The sequence below is a fragment of the Ranitomeya imitator genome, chromosome 3, assembly GCF_032444005.1.
Source record: "Ranitomeya imitator isolate aRanImi1 chromosome 3, aRanImi1.pri, whole genome shotgun sequence".
Classification (NCBI taxonomy): Eukaryota; Metazoa; Chordata; class Amphibia; order Anura; family Dendrobatidae; genus Ranitomeya; species Ranitomeya imitator.
In genome coordinates, this window is record NC_091284.1 from 421234687 (window position 1) to 421252920 (window position 18234).

The window sequence follows — 18234 nt, forward strand, 5'->3', positions numbered from 1 at the left end:
AAACGTATCCAGGTGTTAGAATGGCCAAGTCAAAGTCCAGACCTCAATCCAATTGAGAATCTGTGGAAAGAGCTGAAAACTGCTGTTCACAAACGATCTCCATCAAACCTCACTGAGCTCGAGCTGTTTACCAAGGAAGAATGGGCAAGAATTTCAGTCTCTCGATGTACAAAACTGATAGAGACATACCCCAAGCGACTTGCAGCTGTAAGCGCAGCAAAAGGTGGCGCAACAAAGTTTTAAGTTAAAGGTGCCGAATAATATTGCACGCCCCACTTTTCAGTTTTTGAGTTTCCACAAAAATGTAAAATGACCAATAAATTTCATTCAGCTCCACAATTGTGTTCCACTTGTTGTTGATTCTTCACCAAAAATTTACATTTGGTATATTTATGCTTGAAGAATGATATGTGGGAAAAGGTTGAAAAGTTCCAGGTGGCCAATTACTTTCGCAAGGCACTATATATTTTATATATATATATATATATATATATATATATATATATATATATATACTATGTGTAGACATTTATTTTATCTATTCTCTTCTAACCTGTCAGTGTGGTTTTACTGTACACCGCACTGAATTGCTGGCTTTTCTAAAGGACACTGATGCGTATTTCTCGCAAGTCACACTGATGGTCCATGTGGAGTGCGAGTTTTTCTTGCACTCATAGACTTTCATTGGCGATTCTTGACCCATATATGGTGCAAATCGCAGCATGCTGCAATTTCTCTCATGTATAATACGACCGAGAAAACAACGGATGATAAGAGCTGCCACATAGATTAACATTGGTCCGAGTGCTATGCAATGTTTTATCTCATAGCACTCGTCTGTATTATACGGTAGTGTGACTCCGGCTATAGAAGAAGAACAGCATAGGGAAGACCCTAGGAAGCATCTCTGACTCCCAGATCGCTGCTGAGAACAATGGTGTCACACTTTTACTCTACTTTAAGGATTGACAATAAAACATTCAACATCGATGAGAAATTGGAGGTTACAGAAAACACATTGTTTGCTGTACAGTGACTTGTATATAAAGATACATTTTAAAAGGATTTAAAAAAAATATAATTTAGGCAATTCAAAATTGATTTTTTATTTAAAAATGTGAAATTTCAGTGTAATTACTGAGGGAAGCAAGACGTGCCTTAAATTATGGACTCAAATACACCCTGTTAGGGTTGGCGGAGCGCACCAAGTATATATATATATGTATTAATAGGTACATTTGCAACCCGGGGTCCACCGTGCAAGAGAGGAACCTGCTGCTGGCAAATGGCGGCGCTATATGGTGGTATAAGCGAACTCTGTTAACTCCACAGATTCGCTAGAAACAAGATGCTGTGCCCTGTTAACCTCACAGAGGTACACAGCTACCAAACAGAGCACAACTGTGGGCACGCAGTCAGAGAAATAGGCAAACAACTCCTCACCGGAAGTGCCGGTATTCTAGGGCCGTTTTCAGCCAAACCCTAACCACATCCAGACATGACCACACTGGCGCTGAGCTCATTGACTTTGGTTTGATAATTGCACAAGGCCGTGCGGCCATGCGAACCTTTAATAGCTGTAGCAGACAAGGACCTTACAAGTGGTCCAATAAGAGCTGCTACAGGGCCTGAACGTGTGACCCAGACTTCCAATGAGAGGTCCTTCTGTGGGATTGGTCAGTGTTTGCAAAGCAGGACTTAGTCCCAGAAAAGCCTGCACACCACTGACCAGTGCTGGCTACAAAAGCAGAACCTGGAAAGGCAGCAGTAACCCTTTGCACAGTATCAGGCTCAGCAAGACTCTGGGACCGACGTCTCTGCTGAGCAGGCTCCACTGCGGCTGAAGCAGAATGGGAGACATGGCTCAAGATTCCCCCTGTGCAGCGGTGGGAACTTGACTCCTAACATTACCCCCCTCCTAGGGCCCCCCTCCTTGGGCCTCACTACTCAAAGGCTGCAATGAGCAGTGGAGCCCGAATGTGCTCCACAGGTTCCCAGGTTGTGTCCTCTGGGCTGTGACACTTCCAGTCCACCAGATATTTCTTGCCACGTACCACCTTGCACCCCACGATAGCATTCACCTCAAACTCATCCATGGATGAACCCAATGTCCTGGCGGATGACTCGGAAAACTGGGACAAATAGACAAGCTTTAAAAGGGAAACGTGAAAGGTGTCGGTGATACCAAGGCGCCGAGGAATAGCCAAACGGTAGACCACAGGATTGACCTGTTCCAGAACCTTGAAAGGGCCTATGTAGTGAGGCACAAACTTAGTGAACTCAACTCGCAGCCTGATGTTACGGGCGGAGAGCCACACTAAGTCACCAGGAGCAAAGGTCAGAGCGGGGCGCTGGTGTGCATCAGCAGAAACCCTCATTCTCTCCTTGGAGGCCCGGATGGAATCCTGTGTGCAGTCCCAAATGTCTCTTGCCTCCACCTCCAAGTGACCAGAGTCTGGTTTGCCCTCTCTACCAACTCATTTGTCTAGGGATGGTATGTAGAAGAGAGATTCAGCTCAATGCTGAGTAAACGACAGAGTTCTCTCCAGAACCAAGACACAAACTGACAATTTTGTCAGGCATACAATGTAAACGGAAAACATGTTTGACGAACAACGCCGCTAAAGCCTGTGCATAAGGTAACCGTGGAAGCGTAACCAAGTGCACCATCTTAGAAAAATGGTCGGTGACTACCCAGATAACTGTACAGCTACGAGACTTGGGTAAGCCTACCATGAAGTCCATCCCGACCATCTCTCAGAGCCTGTATGCCACCGGCTGGGGGTAAAGTTGCCCAGCAGGCCGTTGCCGATGAGACCAATTCTTGGTGCAGGAGACACACGCCCGAATATAGTCCCCAACGTCACGGGCCATATGCGGCGACCAGTATGTCCGCGCCAAGAGCTCAGATGTCCTCTTGGTCCCAAAATCTCCAACCACCCTGGACGAGTGAGCCCAAGAGAGAACCTCCAGTTGCAAATTAAATGGAACGAAAGTCTTGCCTTGGTGCACAGACTCTAGCAAAACCGGAGCCACAGTTCTCTTGCTCTCTGGAGGGACAATAAGCCGAGGCTCCTCCTCCTCTGATGACACTAGGGAGCAAGAGAGCGTCGGCACGAACATTCTTCTCCCCGGAAAGAAAATGGAGGGTGAAATGGAACCGGGAGAAGAACAGGGAACATCTAGTCTGGCAAGAATTTAGCCGCTGGGCTGTCTGTAAATACACCAAGTTCTTGTGGTCTGTGAACACCTGGAAGGGAAAGTGAGCCCTTTCCAGGAGGTGTCTCCACTCTGAGAAAGCCAACTTCATAGCTAGCAACTCCCTGTCCCCGATGGAATAATTCCTCTCCACTGGTGAAAAGGTCTTAGAGAAGAAGAAGCAAGGATGCTTCCGACCTTGAGACCCCTTTTGGAAGAGGACTGCTCCAGCACCAACGGATGAGGCATCCACCTCCATAATAAATGGCTTATCTACTTCGGGGCGATGTAGAAAAGGAGCGCTAGCGAAGTGTGACTTAATTGAGAGAAAGGCCTTGGAGACCTCATCTGACCACAACTAGGGATTTGCCCCCTTCTTGGTGAGGGCAACCAAGGGAGCCACCAAAGTTGAGAAGTGGGGAATGAACTGGTGATAGTAATTAATGAACCCTATAAAGCGCTGCACCGCTTTGAGAGAATGGGGTTCCTGCCAGTCCATCACAGCCTGTAGCTTGGCAGGATTCATAGCCAATCCCTGGGCAGAGATGATATAGCCAAGGAAAGGCAAGGACTCCTGCTCAAACACACACTTCTCCAACTTGGCATAGAGGGAGTTAGCCCATAAGAGGCCGAAGACCTTGCAAACCTCTCTCCAATCTGAGTCTATATCTGGAGAGTAGATGAGAATATCATCTAGATAAACTACGACCAAGGTGGTAAGCATATCCTGGAAGATGTCGTTTACAAAGTCTTGGAAAACGGCTGGGGCATTAAAGAGCCCGAAGGGCATCACCAGATATTCATAGTGTCCATCCCTGGTATTAAAAGCCGTCTTCCATTCATCCCCCTCACGGATGCGAATCAGGTTGTAAGCACCCCGCAGATCTAATTTAGTAAAAACCATTGCTCCCCATAGCCTATCAAAAAGCTCAGATATCAGGAGTAGTGGGTACTTATTCTTAATGGTGATGGCGTTAAGACCCCTGTAGTCTATGCATGGATGCAGTTCTCCACTCTTCTTCTGTACGAAGAAGAACCCAGCCCCTGCAGGTGACACTGACTTCCTAATGAATCCTCTTGCCAGATTCTCTCGGATATACTGTGACATTGCCTCCGTCTCCAGGAGAGACAACGGATAGAATCGATCCCTTATCTACATCAGGGCGGGAGCTAGGATGGGAGCGCTAGCAAAGTGTGACTTAATCGAGAGAAAGGCCTTGGAGACCTCCTCCGACCACAACTTGGGATTTGCTCCCTTCTTGGTGAGGGCAACCAAAGGAGCTACCAAAGTTGAGGAGTGGGGAATGAACTGGCGATTAGTGTTGAGCGATACCTTCTGATATCGGGAAATATCGTATCGGATTGGATCGGACCGATACCCAAAAAATATCGGATATCGCCGATTCCGATACCGGAAACCAATGCAAGTCAATGGGACACAAATATCGGAATGAAAATAAACCCTTACTTTCCTTGTAGGTTAATTCTACATGAAGGAAAACAACTAAGAATAATGTAGAATGTATTGGTGGAGGTGGAGGAGACATTAAAGGCATAGAGGTTTAGCCCAATCAAATGGAATAGTAGGAATGTTTTTTTTTTAAGACGTTCGGAGTTACAAAGATATTGACTATGTTAAGCTTTTTTCTATTTTGTCAGATATTTATGTTTCACTACTTCGATGCTCTTCACCTTCTTTTTACTTCTGCCACACTTTCTCCTTCATCATCCTCAGCAGCAGCATCTTTTTCATCAACTTCTTCTTCACCTTATTCATCTTCTTCACCTTCTTCCTATTCTTTTTTTTTACATTTTTCATATTCTTCTTGTTCAACTATTATTATTCTTCATATTCTACTTCTTCATCTTCTTCATATTCTTCTTCTTCATTATATTCTTATTTGTGACAGGCATTCCTGTAGTTGTTATCTATAAAAGTTTGAAGATTACACCTTCCGTTCTGCCTGTCACAAAAGATTTAAAACAGGATTTGTCCACGTTCAGTTTTGCCTGCCGGAGCAAGTATTTTCCAGGGGCACCGTGAGGGGGAACAGACTCACCCTCATACACTGCTTAGTCTTCTTCTGCTTATAATTTAGATAATATCTTTTGCTCTGATTTTTAGTCTTATGCTCAATGTTCTTCTGCTTTTTGTTCTGCAGCTTCTTGTTCTTCTGATTCTTGGTCTTCTGTCTCTTGTTCTTCTGTATCTTGGTGGTTGTCTTCTTGTTCTTTGTTTTCAGGGTCATCTTCTTGGTCTTCTTCGGGGTGGTCTTCAGGGTCATCTTCTTGGTCTTCGTTTGGGTGGTCTTCAGGGTCGTCATCTTCAGGGTCATCATCTTCTTCAGGGTGGTCTTCAGGGTCGTCGTCTCCAGGGTCGTCATTTTTGGGGTCGTCGTCTTCTTTGGGGTGGTCTTCAGGGTCGTTGTCTGTAGGGTCATTGTTTTTGGGGTCATCGTCTTCTTCGGGGTGGTCTTCAGGGTCGTCAATTTTGGGGTCGTCATCTTCTTTGGGGTGGTCTTCAGGGTCGTCATCTCCAGGGTCGTCGTTTTCGGGGTTGTCATCTTCTTTGGGGTGGTCTTCAGGGTCGTCGTCTCCAGGGTCGTCGTTTTTAGGGTCGTCGTCTTCTTCGGGGTGGTCTTCAGGGTCGTCGTCTTTAGGGTCGTCGTCAGGGAGATCAAGAGTGATTACCAAAAACCATTTCAAAAAGCTTGAACTTGGAAATGTAACAGAAGGTACAAGAAGGCTGAGGAACTGCCGAGAACCAGCTGACAGTACTGGAACCCGGATGGGTAACAGAAGGTACAAGAGCCAATGGAACTACTGACAACCAACTGATGGTACTGGAACCCAGTTACTAAGCAGGAGGTACCTGTGCCAGAAAGCACTACCAAGGACCATCAGACGTTGGTGGAACTCGGATACCGAGAAGGAGGCACCTAAGCCAAAGGCCTTGCCTGGAACCAGCTGACTTTACTGGAACCCAGGGGGACATACTCAAGATTGACTTCCAAAGATCCAGCTAATGGTACTGTAACTCAGAAAGGCAGCAGAAGGTACACATGAAAAAAAAGACCGCGAGTCGGCCGGAGTTACCAAAACCCACAGTCCTACAGGGGGAGCTTGTCCTATTGGCACTACGGAACCAGCCTTCATTGCCAGATCCCGCAGCCCACATAGGAAGCACCTAAACTGCAGGCACCATAGAGTTGGCTAACCCGACCGCAACCCAACAGGACAACGTATTGGAGGCAAAGTGACGTTGACACTACCCGGAATCAGCTGGCGTGCAGAAACCAGTCTGGGCAGGAGGGAGTACCCGTGCTAAAGACACTTCTGAGCAGCAACTGGCGGTGTTAGAGCCCAGGGTAAATACTAGAAACAGAGTGTAGCCAGAGGCCTAATTGGAGCAAGTTTAAAATCTGTAGTAGTGTGAATGTGGACAGCAGGAAAAATTGCCGGACACACAGCTGGGGATCAGCTGACGTTACTGAACCCCAATAACACAGGAGCAAGTGTTGACTGTGCAGATGGCACTTCTGAGCAGCAACTGGTGGTGTTGGAGCCCAGGGTAAATACTAGAAACAGAGTGGAGGCAGAGGCCTAATTGGGGCAAGTTTAAAATCTGTAGTAGTGTGAATTTGGACAGAGCAGGAGAAATTGCTGCACACACAGCAGGGGATCAGCTGATGTTACTGAACCCCAATAACACTGGAGCATGTGATGTGTTAACTGTGGAGACGGCACTTCTGAGCAGCAACTGGCGGTGTTGGAGCCCAGGGATTACAGAAGAAGCAGAGTGTAGCCAGAGGCCTAATTGGAGCAAGTTTAAAATCTGTAGTAGTGTGAATATGGACGGAGCAGACGAAAATGGCCAGACACACAGCAGTTAATCAGCTGACGTTACTGAACCCCAATAGCACTGGAGCATGTGTTGACTGTGCAGACAGCACTTCCGAGCAGCAACTGGCAGTGTTGGAGCCCAGGGTCAATGCTAGAAACAGAGTGTAGCCAGTGGTCTAATTGGAGCAAGTTTAATATCTATAGTAGTATGAGTGTGGATGGAGCAGGAGAAATTGCCGGACGCACTACAGTGGACCAGCTGACGTTACTGAACTCCAATAACACTAAAGCATGTTTTGACTGTGCAGACGCACTTCTGAGCAGCAACTGGCGGTGTTGGAACCCAGGGATTACAGTTCAGGTGGTAGAAGCATGAACACAACAGGAGACCTGGATATTGTTGCCAACCAATTATTTAATCTGGAAGAAGACTGGCAAATTCCTGCGAGATCCAGGCCTTGTTCATTTTCAGAAAAGTAAGCCGTTCAATGTTATCGGAGGATAGTCACATGCGACGGTCTGTTAGTACACCAGCTGCGGCACTAAGGACACGTTTCGATAATACACTAGCAGCAGGGCAAGCCAGCACCTCCAATGCATACTGGCTAAGCTATGGCCATGTATCCAGCTTAGAGACCCAAAACTTGAAGGGGGAAGAGCTGTGTGGGAGACCACTGAGAGGGCAAGACATGTAGTCTGTCACCATCTGACGGAAACGTTGCTTCCTGCTGACTGGAGCCATCAGTGATGGTATAGACATTTGTGGTGGGGACACGAAACTTTGCCACATTTGGGCCATACTGGCCTTGACTTGTGCTGAGGCGCTGCTTCTGCTCCCTCTTTGTGCAGAGCTTCCTCCACTGCCTCGACGGACTGAGCTGCTTTGTAAAGCACTAGCAGCACTGCTCTCGGGTGGAATGGAGAACATGATGGAATACACCAGTTTGTCTTGGTACTCCCGCATTTTATGCTCCCGGTTCAATGGTGTTATGAGGCTTTGTAAGTTGTCCCGGCAGCGAGGATCTAGGAGGGTGTATACCCAATAATCAGCCGTGTTGAGAATGTGGGCGATGTGGCGGTCATTTCTCAGGCACTGCAGCATGAAATCAACCATGTGCTGCAGACTGCCAACTGGCCAAGAAACGCTGTCCCCTGCTTGAGGCGTGATCTCTATCTGCTCTGCAACACCCCACCCTCGTTCTACATACTGACTACTAGAGCATTGTGTACCTCCCTCCTCTGGACAGATGTCTTCCTCCTCCATTGACTCCTCCTCATCCTCCTCACAAAGTGTCCCCACCTAGGCCTTTGTGAGGAACCACGTTGCGCAGACTGTCCAGAAGCAAATAGCATTTGTGACTCTTCATCCTCCACCTCTTTCATAACCTCCTCCCTGTTTTTTCAAGCAGGCAGATAAGGGGGATAATCATGCTGACTAGTGCATCATCTGCACTCGCCATCCACGTGGAAGCATCGAAGGCACACAAAACGTGGCAGATGTCCTTCATAGAGGCCCACTCAGTGGTGGTGAAGTGTTAACGGCGCGCAGTGCGACTTGTTTGCGCCTGATGCAGCTGGTACTCCATTACTGCTGCCTGCTGCTCACACAACCTCTCCAACATATGTAACGTTGAATTCCACCTGGTGGGTAGGTCACATATGATGCAATGTTCTAAAAGGTGGAATCGGCGCTGCAGAGCTACAATATGCGATCTTGCCATGCTGGAACGCTGCAAGTGAGCGCACTCTATGCGGACCTTGTGCAGCAGTGCATCAACATCCGGATAGTCCCTCAAAAAACTCTGCATGACCAAGTTGAGCACATGTGCCAGACATGGGATGTGAGTGAGGTTGCCTTGGCCCAGAGCTGCCACCAGATTTTGGCCATTGTCACACACTACCATGCCTGGCTGGAGATTCGCTGGCACAAACCACACGTTGCTCTCCGGCTTGATGGCATTCCAGAGCTCCTGCGCTGTGTGGCTTCGAATCCTCAAAGAAATTAATTTCAATACGGCCTGTTGATGTTTGGCCACGGCTCTCTTCATATCGGTCGTAACAGGTAAGCATTCACGAGTCCATGTGGAGGTAGACTGTAACGGCTCCTGCAGCACTGACTCAGAGGAACTGGACTATGAGGAGGAGTCAATGTGTACAGACTGGATTCCTGCAATCCTTGGAGTTTGCAGAACACATACAGCACCACTCAAGATCTGTACCCGGCTCCACAACATTTACCCAATGGGCAGTGAGGGAAAGATATCGTCCCTGTCCATGGTTACTGGTCCACGCATCGGTGGTCAGGTGGATCTTGCTAGTGACGTCGTTTAGTAGTGCATGTTTATTTTTTCCCTCCACATGCTTTTGCAGAGCAGGGACGGCTTGCCTTCTGAAATAAAAGCGGCTGGGCACATTGTATTGTGAGACTGCCAATGCCATGAAGTTACGGATGGTGTCAGTCTCCACCAGCCTGAATGACAGCATTTCAAGGGACAGTAGTTTTCAATGCCAGCATTCAGAGCCTGTGCCGAGTATGGGTGCATTTTCTCCCATGCCTGTGCTACCGATGGCTGTAGACTGACCTGGGAGTGTGAGGATGACAGGGAACGTGGTGCTGTGGGTGGAATTGGAGCGCCCCCAGACACAGGGCCACGAGTTCTCGGTACCGGACCTCGTCCTTGTCCTCGTCCTTTAAAAAAAAAAAAAAAAAAAAGGCTGATTTTCAGCTTGTCAGAATTATAAAACTGCATTGGGGCCACAAGTTTCGTTGTGGTCTACAAACTGAGTCTTCCGCTCCAAGGTGCTCTCTCTGTTGCCTCTCCCTCGCTTCTATCTTGAAGCTCTTGTTAAGTAGTTGTTGAAACAACACTTCATTAGGCCTACAAGTTGGGTCTGGGTTGTAGAGACGGTGTCTGCCACTCCAAGGTGTTCTCCTGGTTGCCTTTCCTGAGCTTCAATCTTCAGGCTCTTGTTAAATAGTTTTTTAATCAAACAACTGCAGTGGGGCTACTAGTTTGGTTGGGGCCTACTAACAGTGTCTGCCACTCCAAGGTGTTCTCCTGGTTGCCTTTCCTGAGCTTCAATCTTCAGGCTCTTGTTAAATAGTTTTTTAATCGAACAACTGCAGTGGGGCTACTAGTTTGGTTGGGGCCTACTAACAGTGTCTGCCGCTCCAAGGTGTTCTCCTGGTTGCCTTTCCTGAGCTTCAATCTTCAGGCTCTTGTTAAATAGTTTTTTAATCGAACAACTGCAGTGGGGCTACTAGTTTGGTTGGGGCCTACTAACAGTGTCTGCCGCTCCAAGGTGTTCTCCTGGTTGCCTTTCCTGAGCTTCAATCTTCAGGCTCTTGTTAAATATTTTTTTAATCGAACAACTGCAGTGGGGCTACTAGTTTGGTTAGGGCCTACTAACGGTGTATGCCGCTCCGTGCTGTTCTCCAGGTTTCCTGTCCTGAAATTCCATTTTCAGGCTCTCGTTAAGTAGTTGTTGAAACAACACTGCATTAGGCCTACAAGTTGGGTCTGGGTTGTAGAGACGGTGTCTGCCGCTCCAAGGTGTTCTCCAGGTTGCCTCTCCCTAGCTTCTATCTTGAAGCTCTCGTTAAGTAGCTGTTGAAACAACACTGCATTAGGCCTACAAGTTGGGTCTGGGTTCTAGAGACGGTGTCTGCCGCTCCAAGGTGTTCTCCAGGGTGCCTCTCCCTAGCTTCTATCTTCAAGCTCTTGTTAAGTAGTTGTTGAAACAACACTGCATTTGGCCTACAAGTTGGGTCTGGGTTGTAGGGAAGGTGTCTGCCGCTCCAAGGTGTTCTCCAGGTTGCCTCTCCCTAGCTTCTATCTTCAAGCTCTTGTTAAGTAGTTGTTGAAACAACACTGCATTTGGCCTACAAGTTGGGTCTGGGTTGTAGGGACGGTGTCTGACGCTCCAAGGTGTTCTCCAGGTTGCCTCTCCCTAGCTTCTATCTTTGAAGCTCTCGTTAAGTAGTTGTTGAAACAACACTGCATTAGGCCTACAAGTTGGGTCTGGGTTCTACAAACGGTGTCTTACGCTCCAAGGTGTTCTCCAGGTTGCCTTTCCCTAGCTTCTATCTTCAGGCTCTCGTTAAATTGTTTTTAATATAACACTGCATTTGGCCTACTTGTTTTGTTGGCCTTACTAATGGTGTCTGCCGCTCCTTGATGTTCTCCTACACTGAACAAACCAGTGTCGCCTGTTTACTTCTGTTACCAATTTTGAATTGCATTTAGCCTACTTACTGATTTGGGCCTACTCACTGTGTCAGCCTCTCATTACAGTTGTACTCCACTGAACAAAGCAATGCCCCTGGTTAGTCCTGTTACCAATTTTGAACTGCATTTAGCCCACTTTATTATTTGGGCCTATATCTGTGTTTTCTCCTCATCCTGCCCATTGCCCATCCAGTGATAGATGAGTCTGCTGGTACATTGACCCAGAATGCTACATTCCCCGTGCACGCTACACAGCCAGAATGTGACCCTGCTGAAAGTCAGGTTCCCCTTCCCGCATACCATACCACCTTACACGGGGACAAAGAGGAAGGTGCAGATGAAAGTGCAGGTTCCTTCATCAGGTGGGGGGGAATACTCGTTGGCGACGTCACTGGCACAGGGCCCCTCATAGTACGCAAAAGTGTCACTGCCGGTGGGAAGCGCCCCCACCGTGCAAACACACTGCCCGAACTTTGAGGGGCCCTGTGCCAGTGCCAATGCCAACGATTGGGCCGCCCTGCTTGCTCAGGATCACAGCACTTGCAAAGTTTAACTAACTCTCCCTACTCCACTGCCGTGACGTCCAGATTTCCTGGGCCCACTAAATACTTGAACCAGCCCTACCCCCCACAACTTTAGCCAAATGACCCCAAATTTCCAATGCCTTACTATTGTTATAAGGTAAATTAAGATTGACAAGCTTCAGTAACAAGAATGGATGTTTTTGCCATTAAAATGGGCACTGTAGGTGTTTTCCTGGCCTCCACTCACTGCTGACTATGCTCCCCCATTGACTTGCATTGGGTTTCGTGTTTCGGTCGATCCCCGACTTTTCGCGATAATCGGCCGATTCCACTCAACTCGACTTTTGAGATAGTCGGATTTCGCGAAACCCGACTCGACCCTAAAAAACTAAAAGTCGCTCAACCCTATTTCAGAGTTATGACCTCATAAAGTGACAGTGATCAGAATTGAAAAAATGGCCTGGTTAGGAAGTTAAAAACAGGCTTTGGGGTGAAGGGGTTAAGGTTCAGCAGCAAAAACCACAGATCTGTCTGGTCTGTTATTTCTTTAAATAACTGCCACAGTGTGCAGTTTGTCAAATTGACAAATGAGCTTTAGCAGAGCCTGTTGCCCCTTTGCTGAGGCAATTCTGTAGAGTTCCAGCTTCTGGTTTATGTGGACGACGTGCTCTGAGATAACATATCGGAGATGAAGGAGTAGGAGGAGTAGGGAAGTTTCAAGAACTGATGTATGAGGTTGAGGAAACCCTGACAGAAGTAGAGCCAGCGATCCTCGTCTTCGGAAGTACATGTTCCGTGCAAGGGTAGGACTCGGCCCCTGCCTCCACAATAATCACCCAGTGTGATGTCTGGAAAACTTAGCATCCCTATTCAAGGTCATTTGTCCACATGTTGATCATTAAGTGGACAATTCCAGTAAGTACATTGGTAAGGACATGGGTGTTGTTCATGGACACATGGTAGTAGAAGGAAGGAATGACAAATCGGAAGAAAATTGGCAGCTGGGAACAGAGTACCAAGGGATTGCTGGCATCATAAGTCAGCGAAAATCCTTTGTGTAAACAAGCAGAAATGGGTGCTTAGATAACATGTGCCTGATCATACTGGTGGTGGTTAGGTTCTTAGTGATCAGGACCCTGCTGATCTTGGCATCGCACAGGTTGCAAATGACCATTTTTTTTTGTCTGAGATGTCTCTTCAAAAAAGTACCAGACTGGCGAACACCTAACTCTTTGACAGAGAAATTCTACTGCCTCCCCCTGTCCTCCTGACTTTGTGACTTGACAACAACCTGATGTATCGGCAACTGTGTTTCATCATCATCCTACTTAGACAAAATTTTCCATTGCCCACCATCATCTACTTGTGGCTGTGGCTGCTCTACATTTTGTGCATCACTAAACAGTATGTCCTCCTGTCCTTCTTGGAATATGCAGGGTGAAGAGCCACAATTAAGAAGTTATGTTCCAAAGAGCTCCTCAGAGTGCCCTAGTGTGGGATCACTTGTCTCCTGGGACATGGTATAAGGAAGGAGGATCGGAGTGAAGATGAAGTGATCTAGACCATTGGCTCATGAGACTGGAACGTATGGAAGACTTGGTGGTGCTGCCAAGCATGCTGGAAGCATTACTTGCTATACAACCAACCACCTATTCGCACAGCTCTGGGTTCATAAGTGGTGTACTATACCTCTGTGCAAAGTGGGACAGTAAACTATGTGTCATGAATGGCTTAGTCACACCGGCTTTATATCCTAGGCATCTGCATGCACCATCAACAGCACTTCCAATTCCCCGTCCCTTACTGCACACCTTAAGCTTTTTCTAATTGCTGTCTCTTTAAACCAATTTTTTCTTAATATAAATAAAAAGTTTTGTCTCCGGCTGCAGTCAGATCATTTTTTTTAGTTTACTACCACCATTATGTAATACTGTGTGGATTAGTAATTCAGTGAAGAATAATTTTACAACACTTTTTGTGAGTGTTATATATCAACAAAATGTACCCCGCACCAAGGAATACTGTATGGGGCAGTAATTGAACCCACAAAAATGTTTAAACGTTTTTTGAAAGTGATAGAGATCACAGAAATTTACCCCACACTGTGGAATACTGTATGGCTGATTAATTTAACCCAGCAACATTTTTTAAAGCTTTTTTTGAGTGTTATATATATCACAAAAATGGACCCCAGACCACAGAATACTGTATGGCTAACACATTTAGCCCAGCAACATTTTGTAACTCTTTTTTTTTTGGAGTGATGGATATCACAGTAATGTAGCCCACACTACGGTATACTGTATGGGTGAGTAATTTAATGCGGGCAAATTTTTAAATGCTTTATGGAAGTGTTTTATAACACTGAAATGTACAAAAGATCAAGTAATAATGTATGGAGAAGGAATTGAAGCCATAAAAAAATTGTAAACGTATTCTGGAAGTGTTATATATCACAGAAATGTACTCCATACCATGGAATACTGTATGGGTGAGTAATTGAACCCAGAACATTTTTAAACACATTTTTGTAGTGTAAGATATAAAAATGTACCCCACACTGAGGAATACTCTATGGCTGAAAAATTATTCCAGAAAGTTTTTTTTTACTCTTTTTTTCAGTGTTATATACCACAAAAATGTACCTCAGTCCATGAAATACTGTATGAGTGAGAAATTTAACCCAGCAACATTTTTTTTATTTCCCCCCTTCCCCCAGCAACATTTTTTAATGCTTTTTTGCAGTGTTAGATTTCACATAAATGTACCTCACACCACGGAATACTGTATGGCTAAGACATTTTTCCCAGAAACATTTTTTTACTCCTTTTTACTTTGTTATATTCCACAAACATGTACCCCAGACCATGGAATACTATATGGGTGAGAAATTTAATCCAACAACATTTTTAAATGCTTTTTTGAGAGTGTTATATATCACAAAAATGTATACCAAACCATGGAATGCTTTATGGCTGAGAAATTTAACTCAGCAAAACGCTTTTTTGAGTGATAGATATCACAATAATGTACCCCAGACCACAACATGCTGTATGGGTGAGTAATTTAACCCAGAAAAAAATTTGGATTACTGTTTGAAAGTGTTTTACCAGTAATTGAAGCCAGAAAATGTTTGAAACACTTTTTGGAAGTGTTAGATATCAGAAGCATGCACCCCACACCACGAAATACTGTATGGGTGAATAATTGAACCAAGACAAAAATGTAAATTTTTTTGTGGTGCTAGACATCACACTAATGTACCCAGGTACGGACTGGGGCTGAAATTCAGCCCTGGCATTTGAAATCACACAGGCCCATGCTGTGCTGTCCCCAAGCACCAGATAGGATATATTACTAATATTTCCCCGCATGTAGGAAAGCAAGATTTACCAGTATTTTTATTGATACCTCCATCACAACACTTAACAGTATGGGTGTTTTGAGAACACCGATTCTGTTCATGTAGCAGACAAGGTGGCCCGCAATCAGACCGGCCCTTCTGGCATTTGCCAGAATTGCCAGATGGCCAGTCCGGCCCTGAATGTACCCCAAACCACGGAATACTGTATAGGTGAGTAATTTAACCAAACTAAATTTGAGCATGGAATAGTGTATGGGTGAGAAATTTAACCCAGCAACCTTTTTTTTTTTTTACCCTTTTTTGGATCATTATATACCATAGAAATGTACCCCAGAACATGGAATACTTACTGTATGGGTTATTAATTCAACCCTGAAAATTTTTAAATGCTTTTTTAGAGTGATCGATATCACAGTAATGTCCCCGAGCACACAGAATTCTGCCTGGGTGAGAAATTGAACCTAGCCAAAAATATTAATGCTTTTTTTGGAGTGTTAAATATCACAAAAATGCACCCCAGAACACGAAACACTCTATGGATGAGTAATTTAATCCATTAAAAAAATTTAACACTTTTTTGGAGTGCTGTATGACAACAAAATGTGCCACAAAGCATGTAATACTCGACGCATCACAAAATATTTTTCAATATATTACATTTTTTCATACAAAAGAAAAAATACCTTAAATATATATTTTACAAAAGACTAAACATCAATAATACCTGTCTATAAACTGTATTCTGCCACTGTCCCTGCTCTTGCAACTCTCTCTCCCTCCCTAAACTATATGCAGAATGTATGTGATACAAACAGCAAAGCAAACAATTGGTCCTTACACAGGTTCTTAGTATGATGGTTCAGCTTCAACACTACAGGACTCTGATTTGTTATACTGCACACAAACAGGCCTGGACAAGCACTCTCCCTCCAATACAAACTGTCGCAGGGTTGTGCAATAGCGTTAGGGTGCCGAGCCAGGTGGCGCCTGTTCTTTTGTAATCCCTGATTATGTCACATGGCCACCCAATCACAGTAATGCCACTACCAAAATGGCTATGGCATTACAGTGATGCGCAGGCAAACATATGGGGCGAGGATTCGAGTTTAAAATTGAGCAGTGCTCAATGCTTGCCGATTAATGAGCACATATGAGCACCCAGATACTAGAGTGTTATCAGAGTATCACTGAGCATGTTAGCTCATTCATATGGACGACACTACAAGAAACTCACCTTTTCTGTGATATTTTTTTCTCTTGAAGAATCTTTTAGTTGCTACATGAAACTCTTTGTTGGTGTTTTTTTTCAACATCTTTTTACAGCTGTTTTCCAGATGGATTTTAAATGCATCAAATAGTGATGAAAGCGCTGTTGTTATGGAATCACAAATGATCTTACGATATTACAATATTGATAATACATCTCATATTTCTTTTCTTTGCTTTTACATCTGCAAATATATTGTGAGAAGGGCACTGGTAAAATATTTGAGAAGAGATATGTGTTACTCATGATGTTAACGTCAGTGATATGAACCTGGAAAAAATGCTCCACCATGCTAAGTGCTGAGAAGAGTTAATCAGCCATAGAAAAGACTGGGTTAATGTGAACAGTGAAGTGTGGGTGTAAGGCTATGTGCACAAGGTTCGGATTTGGCTGCGGATCCGCAGCGGCTTGGCCTCTGCGGATTTGCAGCTGTTTTCCATGCGGTTTAGAGTACCATGTAAACCTATGGAAAACCAAATCCGCAGTGCACATGCTGCGGAAAATACCACCCGGAAATGCTGCATTGTATTTTCTGCAGCATGTCAATTCTTTGTGCAGATTCCACAGCGTTTTACACCTGCACCTCAATATGGATTCACAGGTGTAAAACCGTAGGTGAAATCCGCACAAAAACCACAGGAAATCCATGGTAAATCCGCAGGTAAAACGCAGTGCATGGGGGCTGGTCTCTGTTCACCAGGTTTTCTCCTTACAATGCGGAAAAAAGCAACCGTTAGTACTGGGACCCTATAGGCATAGGGTGTTAGTTCTGGCCCATTGTCAAGTCTGGGGTGGGCATCTGGGCATAGACAAAACCCAAGAGCAGGTCGTTCAGAAGTTCTTCTGGCCTAAATGTCACTGAGAGATTGTTAACATTGCTGGTGATGTCCCACATGTCAGCTAACTGCTTCCGTCTCTCATTTCCGTAGTCCCCTAGTGTCATTACCCATTATAGAGGTCTCAATTGACCACATTGCTATGGATCTTGTCAGACGTATGGCTAAGTCCATCAGATGGCACCAATATATCCTGGTGGTCATGGACTACATAACCCTGTATCCGGAGGCAGCACCACTGAGAAACTTCCCTGCCAGGAGAATAGTCCAAGACCTAGTCCATATTTTTTCCCAGATGGGCCTGCCAAAGGAGATACCAATGGATTAAGGAACTTCTTTCATGTCTAAAGTGATGGGGGAGTTGTGTAGGGCCCTCATATTACACAACTCAGGACATCGGTGAATCATCCATAGACGGATGGCCTGTTGGAGTGGTTCAACAAAACTTTGGAGTCAATGGTCATGAAGGTCATCGACTAAAAGGACACACACACACACTAATACAGCCTAAAAAAATATAATTCATATATCTAAAAGATAATAATAATAATAAAATATTAAAATAGATATAATAAATATATAGAAATACGGTGCATGAAGTGTGCAGCAAAAAGTAAGTGGAGACCACTCAGTGCATAGAATAAACCAAAACCCAAGACAGGGGTCAAAAGGAGAGTTACCACCAGGCTAGGATATGTATATATATATATATATATATATATATATATATATATATATATATATATATATATATATATATATATATATTCATTTTTATTATTATTACGATAGCAGATGGTCAAATTACAAAGCATGATAAAAAATATATTAAAAAAGAAGATGTGCACTACAGGACATATAATAATAATATTAATAATATAATCATTACATAAAAAATAATAACCCGCAGTATGAAAAAAAGGAAAAGACCTGATGCTAAACAGTTAAATAGGTGAAAAAAATGGTGAAAAAT